The sequence below is a fragment of the Gopherus evgoodei genome, chromosome 5, assembly GCF_007399415.2.
Source record: "Gopherus evgoodei ecotype Sinaloan lineage chromosome 5, rGopEvg1_v1.p, whole genome shotgun sequence".
In the NCBI taxonomy this organism is placed as follows: domain Eukaryota; kingdom Metazoa; phylum Chordata; order Testudines; family Testudinidae; genus Gopherus; species Gopherus evgoodei.
In genome coordinates this window covers 842,067-860,290 of record NC_044326.1, presented here as the reverse complement: position 1 = coordinate 860,290, position 18,224 = coordinate 842,067, and the positions used below count along the sequence as shown (strand labels likewise).

General features: G+C 58.4%; 1 long non-coding RNA gene across 1 annotated transcript; it reads right to left on the bottom strand.

The window, feature by feature from the left end:
- Positions 1–2,955: 2,955 nt before the first annotated feature.
- LOC115651935 lies at positions 2,956–6,823 on the bottom strand. The gene is made up of 3 exons (XR_004000492.1): positions 6,745–6,823; positions 3,962–3,966; positions 2,956–2,966 (listed from the first exon to the last, which is right to left on the bottom strand). It is a non-coding gene; the product is annotated as an uncharacterized LOC115651935 (long non-coding RNA).
- Between the last annotated feature and the right edge of the window lie 11,401 nt (positions 6,824–18,224).

The following is an 18,224-nucleotide window of genomic DNA, read 5'->3' as shown; positions in this document are numbered from 1 at the left end:
ATGACAGACGGTGAATCTCACAAGCTGTGGGTTTGTTCCGGTGCCAGTCAGCGAGGCGACTGAAGGAGGAGGCTGGATCCCAGCACCCCCAACCAGAAGGCGGGTTGCAGAACCGATATCAGGGTGCATGGCCTGGTGGCAGCCCCCAGGGTCAGATTCCCCCCAGCTTTTTGCACAAGCTACAGTGAAAACCGTACATAAAAGAAAATCTCTGCCCCCGCTGGGTGCCGGGGTGGCTATGTGCAGTGAGCGTGCAGGGTCTCAGCCCAGTGCCCAGTGGCACAAGGCTCGCAAGGACCGGGCCATCTGCTGTGTGGCTGAGCGGTGCTGGGAGGGGACGGGGCCCAAGCCTGTGGGTCTCAGAGGGGCACAGCAGGCCGGCAGCCAAATAAAACTAACGCGCTGCCGGCTGTGTGGCCGGGTGAGCACAAGGCTGTTAAGGAAGGTGGCTGGGCCCCTAAAACCAGTTCCACACGGGAAGTAAAGGGTGGGGGTGCCCAGAAACCAGCCCATGTAACAGGGAGGGGGCGACACCGGGCCTCACAAGCAGGTGAGTGGGGGGATGTCTAGACTGTGAGCCCGTGGGGCAGGGACTCCCGCTCCCTGTGGGTCTGGGCAGCACCCGGTACCACTGCGCCAGGCACTACCATAACACCAATCAGAAAATCACTAGCCCTGAAATGAGTCATTGCAGCTGGATCAGTAGCCTCAGCTCAGGTCGGATAAGAGCCTCCTACTGCTAACAGCTAACGAAGCGACTCCTTTAGCTCAACTGAGCAACACGCGCTGCAATGCCAAAGGTGTGGGGGTCCTTGGCTCAGACCCTTCTGGGACTCTGCCAGCAGGGCCCCAATGTGCCGGGAGGGGAGCTCACATTCGCCCCCCCGTGCCGGACAGGCCTGTGGTTGCTCTAGGACAGGGGCTCTCACGCAGGGGGGCCCAACCTCCCGGCCGTTCCTGTGCTGCTCACTGCGGGGGAGGCACAGCCTGCGGCGGAGGGATAGGGATGGAAGAGGCTGCGAAGCCCAGTCCCAGCAGCACCAGGCTTTGGGGAAACTCTCTCCCCGCAGGAGAAGGAAACCCCCAGCCACTTTGGGAAGCGCTGGGGATCCTGAGGCTGCTCCCTTGGGAGCCCCTGGAAAAAGAGCCTAGATGGGAGCAGGATTGGGCCCTCAGAGCACTAGCCCCTGGCCAAGACCTTTCGTCTGGCCCCGTCTGGCTGCTCTCAGGTGCTCGGCCCCCGGCGTCTCCGCAGACTTTCCAAAGGTGGGGCCCACAGTTCACAGCGGGGGAGCGACTTGCCCAAGTTCCAGTGAGTCAACGGCAACACACCAAGAGCCAGCGAGAGGCTGGAAAAGGATGTGAACCCCAGGCAGTGCCAGTGGCTCCCAGCAGCCGGCCTTGGCTCGCAGTGCTCTGCAGTGGAGAGCTGGAAAAGGATGTGAACCCCAGGCAGTGCCGGTCACTCCCGGCAGCCGGCCTTGGCTCGCGGTGCTTTGCAGCGGAGTGCTGGAAAAGGACGTGAACCCCAGGAACTGCCGGTCGCTCCCGGCAGCCGGCCTTGGCTCGCGGTGCTCTGCCGCGGAGTGCTGGAAAAGGACGTGAACCCCAGGCAGTGCCGGTCGCTCCCGGCAGCCGGCCTTGGCTCGCGGTGCTCTGCAGTGGAGAGCTGGAAAAGGACGTGAACCCCAGGAACTGCCGGTCGCTCCCGGCAGCCGGCCTTGGCTCACGGTGCTCCACAGCGGAGTGCTGGAAAAGGACGTGAACCCCAGGCAGTGCCGGTCACTCCCGGCAGCCGGCCTTGGCTCGCAGTGCTCTGCAGTGGAGTGCTGGAAAAGGACGTGAACCCCAGGAACTGCCGGTCGCTCCCGGGAGCCGGCCTTGGCTCGCAGTGCTCTGCCGCAGAGTGCTGGAAAAGGACGTGAACCCCAGGAACTGCCGGTCGCTCCCGGCAGCCGGCCTTGGCTCACGGTGCTCCACAGCGGAGTGCTGGAAAAGGACGTGAACCCCAGGCAGTGCCGGTCACTCCCGGCAGCCGGCCTTGGCTCGCGGTGCTCTGCCGCGGAGTGCTGGAAAAGGACGTGAACCCCAGGAACTGCCGGTCGCTCCCAGCAGCCGGCCTTGGCTCGCGGTGCTCTGCAGCGGAGTGCTGGAAAAGGACGTGAACCCCAGGCAGTGCCGGTCGCTCCCAGCAGCCGGCCTTGGCCCACGGTGCTCTGCAGTGGAGCGCTGGAAAAGGACGTGAACCCCAGGCAGTGCCGGTCGCTCCCAGCAGCCGGCCTTGGCTCATGGTGCTCTGCAGCGGAGTGCTGGAAAAGGACGTGAACCCCAGGCAGTGCCGGTCGCTCCCGGCAGCTGGCCTTGGCTCGCGGTGCTCCACAGTGGAGTGCAGGGCTCCAGCATGGTCACGCTGCTCCAGAACCGACGCCGAGCTCAGCCAGCGCTGTGTGCAGCCGACCCCCGCACTAGCAAGCCAGGAAGCCCTTAGCAGGCAGGAGAGAGAAACGTGGATGCGTGAACCAAGACCAGCACGGCTTGGGCATGTTCCACCACCCCAGAGACTGACACGCACCAGGAGCTTTGCCTCTGAACATCCGGGACCCCAAAACACCCTGTGCGAGGCTCAGGAGTAACCACGTGCATGGTCCTGGAGAACCTGGCTCCTCCAGCACAACTCCCAGGGCACAGCCCTCGCACGGAAATGCACTATATTGAGTGAGAGCTGGTGTGCCAGAGCCTGGTGATTGACCAAGTGGAAGCTGAGGAATGATCCCAGGCAAACGCCTGGCACAGGACCCCCGCCAAGAGCCTGCACCCTCTTGTGACCCCCCCCAGGCTGTGGCTGTGGTTTTGGAGTCAGGAGAAAGGTTATGATGGTGACCAAACAGCATCTCCCTAAGCCCACCAGGAGCAAGGGCCTTCGAAGAGCTGACTGACTGGACGTTGCGGGAAAACAGAATTTCAGCCTGATCGGAAAGTGTCCCTGTGACGAGGTGGTTCTGGCGGGACCCAACTGAGAGTGCCAATCCAGGACCAATTGCTCAAACAGGGCAGTCACAGCCCTAGGCTGGGGTTTTTCCACCTCTAAGGCAAACCAAAGCAGCCAGACAAAAAGGACTTCGGTTTTACCCCACTGGCTAACCACAAGTCACACAAGCAATTCCCTTAGACACTCCAGTTTCCCAGTATCACCACCAGTCCCACTCATCCTGGGGATGAATGGTTATGAAAACCAACACCCCAGTAAAAGAAAAAGGTTCTCTCGATCCCAAAGGACCAAGCCCCAGACCCAGGTCAACAGACAAATCAGATCTTACCCACAAATCACGCTGGTGCCAATCCTTTAGAATCTAAAATCTAAAGGTTTATTCATAAAAGGAAAAAGGTAGAGATGAGAGCTAGAATTGGTTAAATGGAATCAATTACATCCAGTAATGGCAAAGTTCTTAGTTCAGGCTTGTAGCAGTGATGGAGTAAACTGCAGGTTCAAATCAAGTCTCTGGAGAACATCCCCAGCTGGGATGGGTCATCAGTCCTTTGTTCAGAGCTTCAGTTTGTAGCAAAGTCCCTCCAGACGTAAGAAGCAGGATTGAAAACAAGATGGAGATGAGGCATCAGCCTTATACAGGCACTTCCAGGTGTAAGAACACTTATTTGTTCTTACTGTGGAAAGTTACAGCAAAATGGAGTTTGCAGTCACATGAGCAAGTCCCTGACGGCCTTGCTGAGTCACAAGGCGTATCTGCCTCCTCTCAATGGGTTAGTTGTGTAGCTGATGGTCCTTAATGGGCCATCAAGCAGGCTAAGCAGAGCCAACACCAACTTGTCTGGGATCTTTCCCAGTAACACAGCACAAGTTTGAAATACAGACAGCATACAGCCAATATTCATAACTACAATATGATATAGACATACAGACAGCATAATCATAACCAGTAACCCGTAACCTGGTCTTAGACACCTTATCTGACCCCCTTTACATAGGATTTGGTGCCACTACAGGACCTTGGTTGCAACCCATGTTCTATATGGTCCCAGTTTATAGCAATAACGTCACAGTCCCTTCATGTAAATGCGCCAGCTCCGGACAGGAACACACCAGCTCTATAACAGCCAGGGCCGGCTTTAGGCCGATTCGCCCAATTCCCAGGAATCGGACCCCGCGCCTAAGAGGGCCCCGCGCCTTAGACACCTTTTTTTTTTTTTTAAATTTACCCTGGGTCCCTGGCTGCGATCTGCTCAGGGGTCTTCCGTGGTCCCGCTCCCTTGAGCGAAGCGCAGGTGGGAGCGTGGCAAGCCCCGCGGCCCCGGCTGGAGCCCCGGCTGGAGCGCAGCAAGTCCCGCTCTCCCGGCTGGAGCACTGCAAGCTCCGAGGCCCCGCTCTCCTAGCTGGAACCCCGGCCGGAGCGCGGCAAGTCCCGCTCTCCTAGCTGGAACCCCGGCCGGAGCGCGGCAAGTCCCACTCTCCTAGCTGGAGCTCTGGCTGGAGCGCGACAAGCCCCGCGGCCCTGCTCTCCCAGCTGGAGCTCTGAGCCTTTAAATAGCCTCCAGAGCCCTGGGGTAGTTAGGGGCTCTGGGGGCTATTTAAAGGGTCAGGGCTCCAGCTGCCTCTGCCACCCTGGTCCTTTAAATAGCCGCCGGAGCCCCGCCGCCCCCATGCATTCCCCAGGGCTCCTGCGGCTATATAAAATGTCCAGGACGGGGTAGAAGCTGGGGAGCCCCAGGCCCTTTAAATAGCCCCCAAAGCCCTGGGATAGCAGGGATCTTGGGGGCTATTTAAAGGGCTGGGGCTCCAGCTGCCTCTGCTGCACCCCCTGCCCTGCCCACACCAGCCCCACTCCCCCTGCCTACAGCCAGCTCTGCACCCCGTGCCCACAGCCAGTCCCTGTCAAACCCCCTGCTGTGTCTCCAGTCAACCCCTGCCACACACCCCTGCGGCCCTGCCCAAAGCCAGCCAGCCCCACACACACTGCTGCCCGCACCAGCCCTGCACACCCTGCCCTGTCTCCAGCCAACCCCTGCTGCACCCCCCTGCCTGAAGCCAGCCGGTCTCACACTCCTGTGTCTCCAGCCCTGCCAACCCCTGCTGCATCCCCCCGCGGCCCTGCCTGAAACCAGCCTGCCCCACACACCCCCTATCTCCAACCAGCCCCACACCCCTTGCCCTGCCTGCAGCCAGACCCTACCTCCAGTCAGCCCCTGCCCTGCCTCCAGCCAGCCCCATGTCCACTGCTGCCCTGCAGTTCCCAGGGCAGTAACCCTGCACACCTGCTTCAATGAGGGGGGCAGGGAGCAGCTGGGACCCACACATGTGAAACGGCAGTCATTAATAACCAATCAACAGCATATATGATGCAATGTACATAATATATAATTTTATTATTTATATAGTTATGGAAAGTAAATAATACATGAAAGAAATGAAAGGCTTTTTTTCCACTTTTTTTTTGTCATCCCTGCCAGGGCCCTGCCAAAAATGTTCGAATTGGGCCCCGCACTTCCTAAAGCCAGCCCTGATAACAGCACTTGGGAACCCTGCTGGGGTGGCTATAGGAGAGGGTTCAGCTGCACCCACAGAAATCACGAAACAAAGGGTGCAAAACCAGAAATCTGCTTCTACCAGCCTGGTGCAGAGAGGAGGCCCCAGGGAGGTGGGGGGGGGGCTTGGAGAGGGACATGACAGAGGAGCAGCTGACAGCTCCGTGACCCCGTGCAGAAGGGCACAACGCCCGGAGTGGGGAGCCGGGTCCAGCCCCATGGGACAGAAGCTGCCGCTGAGCAAGGGTCAGGGTCAGTCTCCAGCCTGCGGCCTTCCCTCCACACCGGGTCGGGGTTAGGCTTGCGGAGCCGGGGTGGAGGCTGCAGCTTCACGTGCCAGGTGTCCCCTCAACCACTTAGCACCCTGCCCCCACTGCATGGTGGCCACGTCCCCCCCAACTCTGCCCCACACAAAGGGGCACCAGCCTCAGCCTCGTGACTCCAAAGCGGGGAGCTCTCCAGGGTGGGGCGGGAGATTTAGACAAGATTTTCAACAGCCCCTAAACTTGCTCTGGAAACAAAACTCTCCGTCCCTGCGGATTTCGAAGGGAACTTTCCAAATGTCAGCGGCTGCAGCGAGTCGGTTTATTGAATCTCCTGTTACCTACCACGGCCCAAAGCGTGTGGGAAGCCTGCGTTTTACAGCGCGCAGAAAAGACAAGACTCCATATATGCCGTCACTGGGGTTTTCCCGGGTAAGTCTTGGAACAATAACAACTCTTTGGTCAAACTTAACCAGCCCTCCCCGCCTGCCCCACTTCCAAACCCTCGGCTCCAATACCTTGGCACATTTAAGCACAGAGTTTTATGCTTAGTTTAACTGTTGACCATCATTCTAACTGTTTTACATTTGTGTTCTTCATGCTTTTAAAAATCAGACGTACAAACACTACGTGGCTGTTTGGTCGTGTTATTTCGTTTTAGTGCTTGTAGCTATGAAACAGATCTAATGGCACCACATGGCCACACTCAGCACCCAGCCATTCCTAGGTTCTGAGGCTGGAGAGGAACACTCTGATTATCTAGTCCGACCTCCAAAAAACACGGGACTTCCCGGAGAAACCCCAGAGCAGATCGTGCAGTAAAAGACCCAGTCTTGACTGCAAAGTTACCAGGGGTGGAGAATCCACCATGACCCTCGGTAAGTCATGGTGAGAAGTTGTTCCAGTGGTTAGTTACCCTGACAGCTAAAACTGCATCCCTCACTTCCAGCCTGACCACGTCTAGCTTCAGCCTCCAGCCGCTGGCTCTTGTTAGACCTTTGTCTGCTCGACTGAAGAGCCAATTTGCCAAGTTCTCTTCCCCAAGTAGACGCCAATAGCCTGTGATCAAACCACCCCTCGACCTTCCCTTTCACTCAGAACTGCCCCAGCTTTGAATAGCGAATTAATATGAACAACGTGGAATTAAAAATAAATAAATCCTGTGTATTTTACATTGGCAAAGATTCATCATTCAAAGCAACATCAAGGATTGTGCAGTTTCAATAAGATAAGAACATTTAGCACTTTTATAAAATTAATCCCTTAATGCACAGAGCACTCCCAAGGCAGGTCGGTAGCATTTATAGTCCCCATTTTATAGACAGAGAAACTGAGGCACAGATCAGTTATGTGACAGATGAAATCAGTGTCAGAGAGGGGATCAGAACCCAGAGTTCCTGGCTCCTGGACATGTTCTCAGGCCATTTCTTAATGTGAAGTTACCTCCCAGGAATATCATGAGCTAATGGCCAGTACTCGTTATTTCCAGCTAACGAATACAAAATAACATCATTCTATGTTGCTGTATTTCTGGCCTTCTGGCAGCACAAAGGATTCTGGGGTAGGAGTGCAAAGACCTCTGGGGAGCAAAATGTGAACAGGTTTGAGGCCCTGGGTGCAAAAGGAGCCCTTGGCCATGGGCAGCACGGCCAGCACATCAGTCCCTCCTGAACACTCATCTGATGATTTTAATCTCTCATGATTTTGAAGCCTGTGACGGGGCACCATTCGCCAAGCTGGTGCCTCCTGCTGGCCATCTTGGGGATTAACGCTGCAGGTCGGTATGCCCTCTCCCGATGGTGCCTCGCCACCTGTCACGTCTGCTCCCGGACCCACATCGCTCCCTTTGGCTGGGTCAGGGTCTGTGCTCCCTGACTTTGTGGGGGCCCTGCAGTCAGCTGTCCAACCACTTCCCTAGCAGCGAGTGGGGGGCACACGGGCCCGCCCACTACTCCAGGTCCCGGCCCAGAGACCCTGTAAATGGAGCCATGTGCTGCGTCCCCTCCAACTGCTCTGTACATTTCCCTGGGTCACTTTCCCGCGGCCCCAGCACCTTCTTCACCCTCCCCTGGGGGCCTCAGCCTGCCAGTCCCAGCAGCCAGCAGGGAGCTCCCTTTGGCCAGCACTGCTTTGTCCAGGGTGCCAGCTTCCTTCTGCCCGCAAGGCAGCCAGTTCTCCCTCCTTGAGCTCCAGGGAGCAACTGCCCCTGCTCTGCCCTGCAGCTCTGCTTTCATGGGCCTGCCCAGCCCGGACTGGCTGCTTCCTGCGCCACCTCCCTTGGGGCCCTATTACTCCTCACATGCCAGTGTGGCCCCATCACAAAGCCAGTCAATCAATGGCTTTCCCTGTGTCCTCTGGGTTTGGACCCTCAAGGGGTCACGTTTTCTGGGGTTCCCGACAAACCACATGCCTCCAGGAGCTGAGGCTTTTTGGAAAACACCAACTCCCCTAAGACTTGAGATAAAACCATGAGAGCCCCCCTGGTCTTGGAGAATGTGGTGGGAGGAGAAGCCTGATTTCATTACACAGACCAGCTCTGAGTGCAGTGGGGAGGAGGCCAGGGGGAACATGGCATCACTGAGGGAGGTGTTGAACTTTTACACTCCACTGAAAGATAGCACCTCTTAGCTCCGCTGGTTGGGGGCTGTGATGGGGGAAATGCGCTTTCCTGAGTTAGCCACTCCCCACCACCACCACCAACAGCCCTGGGTTCTCCTCATTCAAGCACTACTCTGGCCTGACTCAGTACAGGTCTGGCTGCAATGAATAAGGAACGGGACGGTGAATCACACAGAGAATATTCGAACACCCTTGTGCGACTCTGGGGTGGCCTCCATCTGGGAACCGGACTGGGCTCCCTATCTCCAGAAGGATATTGCAGAGCTAGAGGGGGTTCAGAGAGGAGTGATAAGAATGACCATGGGCCTGGAAAACTCTCCTATTGTTGTACTTAAAGTTCTGCACAGGATCTTTTCGGGGGAATACGGCAAAACGCCACATTTATTAGTAATACAGGTATTCATTAACACTGTATCATATGCATGAGATATATCTAGTACACTCGCACACACAAGCATACACACACTCCGTCTTGTTGTTGTTCCCAGCTAGTTGCTCCCCCTAATTGCACTGGCCAGGTGAGTTAGATGGGGGAGGGGGTGGAGCCGGATCGATGCTCCATGTTGACAAGACGAGACCCGGGGTCCTCTGCAAGACACCTCACCTTTATAGCAGCTTCCCTCTCATGCAAATCTGTACCAGCTCCAAAATCTGTGTCTGCGTCCGTTGGGCCTTTGTCCTGGTTCCTTCTGGGGGTGTCCCAATGCTGCACAGGGTGTTTCCAAGGGAGGGTGCTGGCTTCTAACCCCCGAGGCTGCTCGTCTTTAACGAGCCCACCTGACAGGTTTTATTGTCCTTGGGGCTGGCTCCCAGCCCCTCTCCAAGGGGTGCAGCTCTCTGGAGGTGCTGCCTTCCCCCCCTTGCTCATTCACACCTCGGTCATTCCACAGGGCCATCGATTAAGGGAGTGGGGGCGGGGGGGAATCTTGTTCTACTCCAAGCAAAAATACATTTTTCTTCTATCTCATTCTATCCTTAGGGGCTATAACATTCTACCAAGGGCAACGCAAAGTTTCTATATGAGGCTTTGATACAAAGTCTCATGAACACAGAGGTCACCCATGGGCAGACCCACTACAAGGTTATATGAAGAGGCACAATGTAAAGTCATATGAAAATTACCAGAGATTTATCTACACTATGAAGAGAGATTGACAAGACCGGGCTTGTTACCTTAGGAAGGAGACGATGAAGACGGGACGTGATAAAAATCTTTAAAATAACGTCTTGACTGGAGAACGAAATCAGGGGCTTCTCTCCCCCCATCTCCTAACACAAGAACAAGGGGACAGTCAATGGAATTGAAAGGCGGGAAATTCAAAACTGTTACGAGGAAACACTTTCTCATTCAGTGAGATTTAGCCTGTGGAACTCTCTGCCACAGGATTTCATTGTAGTCCAAGAACCTGGTAGAAGTCAAACAGGGACCAGCCATACCTATGAATAAAAAGACTCTCCAGAGCTAATGATGATAAAATGTTGGTAGGGATTTAAGCCTCTGGCTTCAGGGTTTAAAGCAACCTCTGACGGATGGAGCCCAGGAAAAGCCCTAATTATCCCCCATCTGCCACTGCAGGGTTCTGATACCTGCCTCTGCAGCCCCTGGCGCTGCTCCTGTCGGCAAGAGGCCCCGGGGCTAGCTGGACCTCAGGGCTAGGGTCAGCATGGAGCAACGGAGCATTAGGGGCTCCTGGGTGAGGTTGGCAGGGATGTTCCTGACCCCATGTGAGTTTGCCCAGTGAGCAGATTCTTATCCCAGCCACCTCACCGCCGGCACCAGCTTTCCCACCCCACCTCGCTCACGCTGCCGGGGGCAGCCCATGCGGCCTCTATGCTGCAGGTGGTGGCTATACACATTATTTGCAAATATGCAAAACAGCTCATGCCATAATTTGCATAGGTCACTCACAAGGCAGCCCCAGGCTTGGTAGCTCTGGGCCGTGCCCAGCCCTGCTGCGGACGTGGCAGCTTCTGCACACAGCGAGGCGTCAGAGCCACAAACTGCGGCCGGGCAGGTAAGTAAAGGCTGAAACAAATGATCAAACCCGTCCGAGTCCAAACTCCGCCCAGGTGCGGTCTGGCCCTGCCTGCCGGGGGCCTTCAGAGGGGGCTCAGGGCCGCAGAGGAGGGGCTCAGCGCCCCCAGGACAGGCTGGCATCCTGCCCCTCCTTTGGGAATGCGAACACACCAAGACCTCACAAGCTCTGTGGGCCACACGCCAGCCGAGCCGAGGATCAGCTCCGCTAACACTGCCTGGTGCCTGGCTTCACCGGTGACTCCTGGTGCAAAGTGTCCGGCGATGCCGTGGAGAGAGGAGAACGAGACCCCAGGCCCCTTCCGGACTGCAGCTTCCCCCCCCCCGCCGCCCTCGGGGCATCTAGTGCCCATGGCACAGCCGCTGCTCCCTGGCTTGGTTTGACAAGCATCCTCCGCGGGGGGGCGGTGACCCACGAGTGCTCCAGGGAAAGGGAGCCGGGCGCAGGGTGCACTGGCCACTCAGCTCAGCTCGGCTCTTCTGGCAGCTCTGGACTGGAGCTAAGGCTCGTAGGAGCCTTCTGGGACCGCCCCCAGCCTGCGCTATGCTCAGCGCTCAGCAGCTGCGGCCGAGACCGCAGGACCACTGGCACTGGGCTGGAAACGCGAGTCTGGGCCACGCTCAGGGCGCCCCATCCCCCATCGCTCCGAGGGGAGGGGAGTCTGGGGTGGGAATCACAGTGCACGAGGGAGGGAGTCGGAGCTGGGGGAAGCACCGGGCTGAGGGCCAGGAGAAGGGGGTTCATTACACAGTGTCCAGCAGCTGGCTCAAGGGGGCCCCGAGCCCCGACCTTAGGACAGCACTTCCCAAGGCAGAGGAAAGTGCGAGGCTGCCACCCCCAGCTCGGATCGGCCCTCAGGAGGAGAGGCAGCATGGCCTAATGGCTAAGGAAAGACCTAGATTCCACTCTGCTCCACTGCTGGGTGAGCCGGGCATTGGCCCCCTCCAGCCTCAGTTTCCCCATCTGCAGAGTGAGGCTGCTGATGCATCTCCTCGGTGAAGTGCTGTGGGAGCAATAGGTGCAGCGAGCTGGAAAGAGCCTTGGGGTTTGGCCCCCACATATGGACGGGGCATCACTGGCTCGTGCTCAGCCAGGCCTCCACCCTGGTGCAGCAATGTGGTCTCGTGGGCTGGGAACGGCCCGGGACCTGGCAGGACCCAGGTTCAAGGCCTGCCTGTGCCACTGAACCACCGGGTGCCCTGGAGCGACTGTCCCTCTGGTTCCCCCCATCTTTCATCTGGTCTCTGGAGACTAAACTCTTGGTTCAGAACACAGCGAAACGGGGTCCCAAGAGCCAACGAAGTGTGAGCCCACCCTGGCTCCCAGATACTGCCCACTCCCCCCCAGCATGGGCTTGGAGCTGGCATGGAGGGGTCTGGTGGTACCAGTCTCCAGGGGTCCCCCTGGGCTAGGGGCAGTTGCTGATCTGCCGGGGGCCCCCTTGGCTGGTGGTGCTAATCTGGGAAACCCCTTTGTCCAGGGCTGTTAGCCACAAAGAGGATGTCTTGCAGCAGACCCACTCTGACTTTCCCTACAGCAGCAGAGCTTGGAGTCACATCCTCCTGCTCTGAGAGTAGAGGCCAGCTGAGCCAAGGGAGAATCTTCAGTCACAATTAGCAATGTAGGGGCTATGACACACAGCAGAGAAGTTCAGATTCCAACCAGCAGAGAGCAGTGGTAACAAGCACACAGCCAAAGTGTTACAAATGTACTATACAACAGCTACCCCCCCCGCCAACACACCCCACCTGTGACAGCCCCTTCCAAATATCCCAGTCATGGGAAAAGCACTGAAATACCCCAGGAGACAGCCTCAGGCAGGGAAAAACCTGACCATGCCTCGGATCATGCCACCTCACAGTGATCAGACACCCTGTGACGATGCGGTTCTGGCGGGACCCAACTGAGATGCCAGTTCAGGACAAACCACTTAAACAGGGCAGTCATAGCTCAAGGCTGGGGTTTTTCCACCTCTAAGGCAAACCAAACCAGCCAGACAAAAAGGACTTCGGTTTCACCCCACTGGCTAACCACAAGTCACACAAGCAATTTCCTTAGACACTCCAGTCTCCCAGTATCACCACCAGTGCCACCCATCCTGGGGATGAATGGTTATGAAAACCAACACCCCAGTAAAAGAAAAAGGTTCTCTCGATCCCAAAGGACCAAGCCCCAGACCCAGGTCAATATACACATCAGATCTTACCCACAAATCACGCTGTTGCCAATCCTTTAGAATCTAAAATCTAAAGGTTTATTCATAAAAGGAAAAAGGTAGAGATGAGAGCTAGAATTGGTTAAATGGAATCAGTTACATCCAGTAAAGGCCAAGTTCTTACTTCAGGCTTGTGGGAGTGATGGAGTAAACTGCAGGTTCAAATCAAGTCTCTGGAGAACATCCCCAGCTGGGATGGGTCATTCAGTCCTTTGTTCAGAGCTTCAGTTTGTAGCAAAGTCCCTCCAGAGGTAAGAAGCAGGATTGAAGACCAGATGGAGATGAGGCATCAGCCTTTTATAGTCTTTTCCAGGTGTGAGAATACCTCTTTGTTCTTACTGTGGAAAATTACAGCAAAATGGAGTTTGCAGTCACATGGGCAAGTCCCTGCACACCCTGCTGAGTTACAAGGCGTATCTGCCTCCTCTCAATGGGTCAATTGTGTAGCTGATGGTCCTTAAAGGGCCATCAAGCAGGCTAAGCAGAGCTGACACCAACTTGTCTGGGGTGTCACCCAGAAGCAGAGCATAAGTTTGAAGTACAGACAGGATAGAGCCAATACTCATAACTTCAACTACATAATGCTACAGACATACAGACAGCATAATCCTAACCAGTAACCCATAACCTGGTCTTAGACACCCTATATGACCCCCTTTACATAAGATTTGGTGCCACTACAGGACCTTGGTTGCAAACCATGTTCTATATGGTCCCAGATTATATCAATAACGTCACACACCGGTGCTGGCTGCCCCGTGGTGGGAGACAGCCAAGACTGCCCCTGCCACCCGGGAATGACTTGCCACCAGCCCCCAGGGCTTTGCAATGGCCACGATGGGCCCTTAGAGAAGAGGCAGCCTCAGAGATAACCCGCTTGAGACTATCAAGGGTTCATGGTTTAGTCACCGGCAGCGTGAGCTGCAGCCGGGCGTGAGCTGGTAGCCAGCGTCCTGTGCAGGGCCATGTGCCCGCTCTGGTTGGCCCAGCTGCATCCTGCACCAGCCAGGTGGGTCTGGAGGGGAGCCACAGGCCGGGCGCCCGTGCAGCAGGCCAACGTGGGTGCAGAGCCTGGATCCCCATGTCTCGGATCTCCAGGATTGGGGCTCGTGCCCAGCTTGGAACTGTCCCTTGGAGGAGCCCCAGCTTGTGCTGGTAATGATGGGAAAGTGCCCCGAGCAAGGTGCTCTTGACCTGGTTCCCCTGCCATCGTAACGGGCAGTCATGGGCAGCCTGTTGGCCGTCGCAGCCAGGAGGCCGGGGTGACGAGGGACAAGCCACTGATGGCTGTTAACCTGGAGGGGGTAGTGCGACCATCTGGTCCGACTAGCCCAGCACAAGCCAGAGAACCTCACCGAGGAGGGAAGCAGCATTTCCCCCGTTTTAAAGAGGGGAAACTGAGGCACAGATTGGTGCAGTGACTTGTCTAAGGCCCAGGTCTGGAGTTGGTGGCCCAGCCGGGAGTCACACCCAGGCCCCTCCCCCAAGCAGCCTGCACTGGATGGGCCCAAGGGACGGGGGTGGAATTCCCAGCTTCCCCCCCCCACACTCATTGAATCTGCCAGCGCGTGCCCCCCCATCCACACAGCTGGATGGGAAAGGGCCGGGCCAGAGCATTGCACAGCATGTCAGATTGCAGAGACACTGCACCCCCGGCCCTCACCATCCAGCTACCCCCCCCTTTCCCTGGCACATGGGGGGCCCCTTCCATGGCACAGCTCCACCCCCGCCAGGCAGCTCAAGATCCGGCTCCGAGTCTCCCTCCTTGGCTCTACCACGCCCCAGGCTTCGCCGCGCTGCTCCCCCTGGCCGCACCATCACACCCAAGAGCCGCCTCCTCCTCTGCATATCCAGCCACGGGAACAGGCCCCTCCTGCGCCGTGCTGCCCTCCAGTTCCCTTCACTGCTCGGCCAGGCGCCTCTTGCTCTGCCCCTCGGCGGAGCCGGGCTGGTCTCACTCTGCCCTCAGCAAGCCTGGCAGCTTGTGCAGAAGCAGTGACCAGATGGCCCACTTCTACAGGGACAGTCCCAATAGTTGGGGCTTTGTCTTATATAGATGCCTATTACCCCCCCCCCCATCCCGATTTTTCACACTTGCTGTCTGGTCACCCTATTCGGAAGGGGCTTTGCTACCCCCAGCCCTGAGGTGCAGCTGCAGCTGCCTCTAGGGCCTTTCAGCCCAAGTGCTCTTCAGAGCACCACTGAAATGCAGCCGCCTCTGGGGTAGAGCAGCAGCCACCCAATGCCAGAGCAGAGCAGGAGGGGAGCTGGAGCCTGGAAGACCCGACCATATCTTAGCACCTGTAACAAATGCCCACCCAGCGCAGGGAAGTGCTGCCCACTCGCATGCCTGGGCGATTTGGCACCCAGCATTCGTAGGGCTGCAGAGGAGAGGGCCATGGGGTGGATGGAGTAGCCCCCCAAACGCCCCTAGCTCAGGCAAGGCTGCGGACTCACTAGCCCCATGGTCTGAGGCTCACTGCAGAGGCCAGCTATGCCTCCTGGCCAGCCCCAGGGCCCGGGCGTCCTGGGACCCAGCCCTTGGAGTGCAGCTGACTCACTGGATGACCCTGACCTCTCTGTGCCTCGGTTTCCCCATCTGTGTACTGGGGAGCAGCCTCACTGCCCATCTGGCAGTGGGGAGGCTGAATTCACTAGTGTGAGGGAGGCTGCATGGAGCAGCTCTCCCCACCGACGTCCTGCATGGTGCTGGGGGCCGGGGAGAGGGTCCCTTTAACGGTCTGGCTCTGCCTCCCCCCAGCAAGGAGCAGCCCCCAGCCAAGGGCCGGAAGCTCCAGGCTAGGAGGGGAATTCGGGCGGGAGTCCTCAGCCCAGTCCACATGAAAAGAGTGCTGAGCTCCGAGCAAACAGCCACTCCCCGGTGGCCACACACCCAGCGACCCGGGGCCAGCAGCGTGGGCAGGAACCTCCGGCTGTGCTGCGCTTGGCCTGCCCCTGTTCCTAGACCCCAGGGGAACCCACTGGGGCTGGGCAGGGGAGCAGCGGGGAGGCAGGCACTCAGGGTGGGGGTCTGCAGGAGCAGCTGATCACCCCTGGGGGGAGCATCTGGATCCCCCCTGCAACGAACAAACCTCCCAGAGCCGCCCCACAGCCAGGCTGGGCCAGAGTGAGCCCTGAGCCCAGACTCCAAGGGGGAGGGGGAAGGGACTGGCAGGGGTACGTGTCTGTGGTGCAGCCATGACCGTGTGCATGTACACATGGGCATGTGTGTATCTCTAGCATATGTACACGGACCAGGCACGTGTGTGGTTGTGATCATGCACATGGGTGGGTATGTCAGAGCTGCGAGTATCTATGGGCACAGACAGGTACAGTCTGAGCAGGGCTGTGTGTATGTCCATACATATGTGTGCTCCTGTGCCGTGCCCCGAGCCGTGTGCCTGTCCACAACACGCATGCTCCTGTGTGCCCTGAGCCGTGTGCCTGTCCACACGCGCATGCTTCTGTGTGCCCAGAGCCATGTGCCTGTTCACACGCGCATGCTCCTGTGTGCCCTGAGCCGTGTGCCATCCACACACGGGTGTGCTCCTGTGTGCCCAGAGCCATGTGCTTGTTCACACACACGCATGCTCCTGTGTTCCCAGAGCCATGTGCCTGTTCATACACACACGTGCTCCTGTGTGCCCTGAGCCATGTGCCTGTTCACACATGTGTGCCCCTGTGTGCCCTGAGCCATGTGCCGTCCACACACGGGTGTGCCCAGAGCCATGTGCCTGTTCACACACACGCGTGCTCCTGTGTGCCCTGAGCCGTGTGCCGTCCACACCCGGGTGTGCTCCTGTGTGCCCAGAGCCATGAGCCTGTCCACACACAGGTGTGCTCCTGTGTGCCCAGAGCCATGTGCCTGTTCACACACACACATGCTCCTGTGTGCCCTGAGCCATGTGCCTGTTCACACACGTGTGCCCCGTGTGCCCAGAGCCTTGTGCCTGTTCACACACACGTGTCCTCCTGTGTGCCCAGAGCCATGTGCCTGTCCACACACGGGTGTGCTCCTTTGTGCCCAGAGCCATGTGCCTGTTCACACACACGTGTGCTCCTGTGTGCCCTGAGCCGTGTGCAGTTCACACACGGGTGTGCTCCTGTGTGCCCAGAGCCATGTGCCTGTTCACACATGGGTGTGCCCTGATCCATATGCCTGTCCACACACGCGCATGCTCCTGTGTTCCCAGAGCCATGTGCCTGTTCACACACACGCGTGCTCCTGTGTGCCCTGAGCCATGTGCCTGTTCACACACACTTGTGCCCCTGTGTGCCCTGAGCCGTGTGCCGTCCACACACGGGTGTGCCCAGAGCCATGTGCCTGTTCACACACACGTGTGCTCCTGTGTGCCCCGAGCCATATGCCTGTTCACACACGTGTGCTCCTGCATGTCCAGGGGTGTTTGCCTGTAACAAATCCACTGCAGCCGAGTGGGGCTCTGTTGGGGTCTGAGGCTCAGGCCGGAGGGTGGGGGGCAGGCAGGAGTCTCGGCCAGGCCTGGGGGCGAGTGACCCTGCTGACAATGGAAAGTGTGCGGAGGTCTGGAGGCGCCTGCTTCCGCTGGCTCACACACCAGAGCGATTCCAGATGCTTCCCCTCCCCAATCCCCCGCTCGCCGAGACCACACCTAGGCTCCATAAATCAGGCCCCACATCCGCCCGCGGGCCCTGCAGGGAGCAGGCGTGGCTAATCCAACCACCGGCAGCAAGCAGGGCAAGCTGGAGGCGCCGAGCATGCGAACTCCACCCCATGGCCATGGGAAGTGCCTGGCCAGCGCCAGCCAGGGAAGCTGCCCCCTCATCATGCCCTGTGCCCGCCCCTCCACTCAGCTGCCTTGGCAGCTCCAGGGCTGAAATAGGAGCCGGCTGTCCCCATTCCATGGGCGGGTGGACTGCGGGGAGGGGGCTGATGGGGTCCCCCACTGTTACGCCCCACCCCGGTGTGCCCAGCTGCATCGCACAGACCCCAGGCGGAGGGAGAAACACGCAGCCTCGACCTGCTCTGCAGGGCTCTGCCACCCACCCTGCCAGCCCCTGACCTCAGACGCAGCCCACAGCCCTCGCGACAGGAGCTGCCTGGCCAAAGGGCTCCTCCAGGCCGCTCTAGCGCCGCCTCGCCCGTCCCTGGGGCATCTGGGCGTCTCACTGCCATAGTGACCAGCGGCTGAGCCTGTGGGCCGGCTCCAAGGGGACCGTGTCAGGGCCCCAAGCCACTCGCCAGCCCCTCCAGTGGCTTTGCCCTTCAGCCGCCCGTGGGAGTCAGGCCCTGGCCCGCCGGAGATGCTGCCCGAGATGCTCGGGGGCCAAGGAACCGACTCTCGGTTCTCCTGAGGCCGCTACCCTCTGCACCCTGCCCAGGAGGGGGCCATGTTCCCTTTCTCCATGGCAAGGGACACCAGACCTGAGCTAGCCCAGGGCCGCGTGCTCTTAGGGCCGACCTGGGGGACTCGCTCCCATGGGGAGGGGAAGCCCAGTGCCTGGCTCGGCCCAGCCTGGGTTCTAGAAACCGCCTCGCTCCTGGATCAGCGCCGGACGGGGGCCTTGCACCAG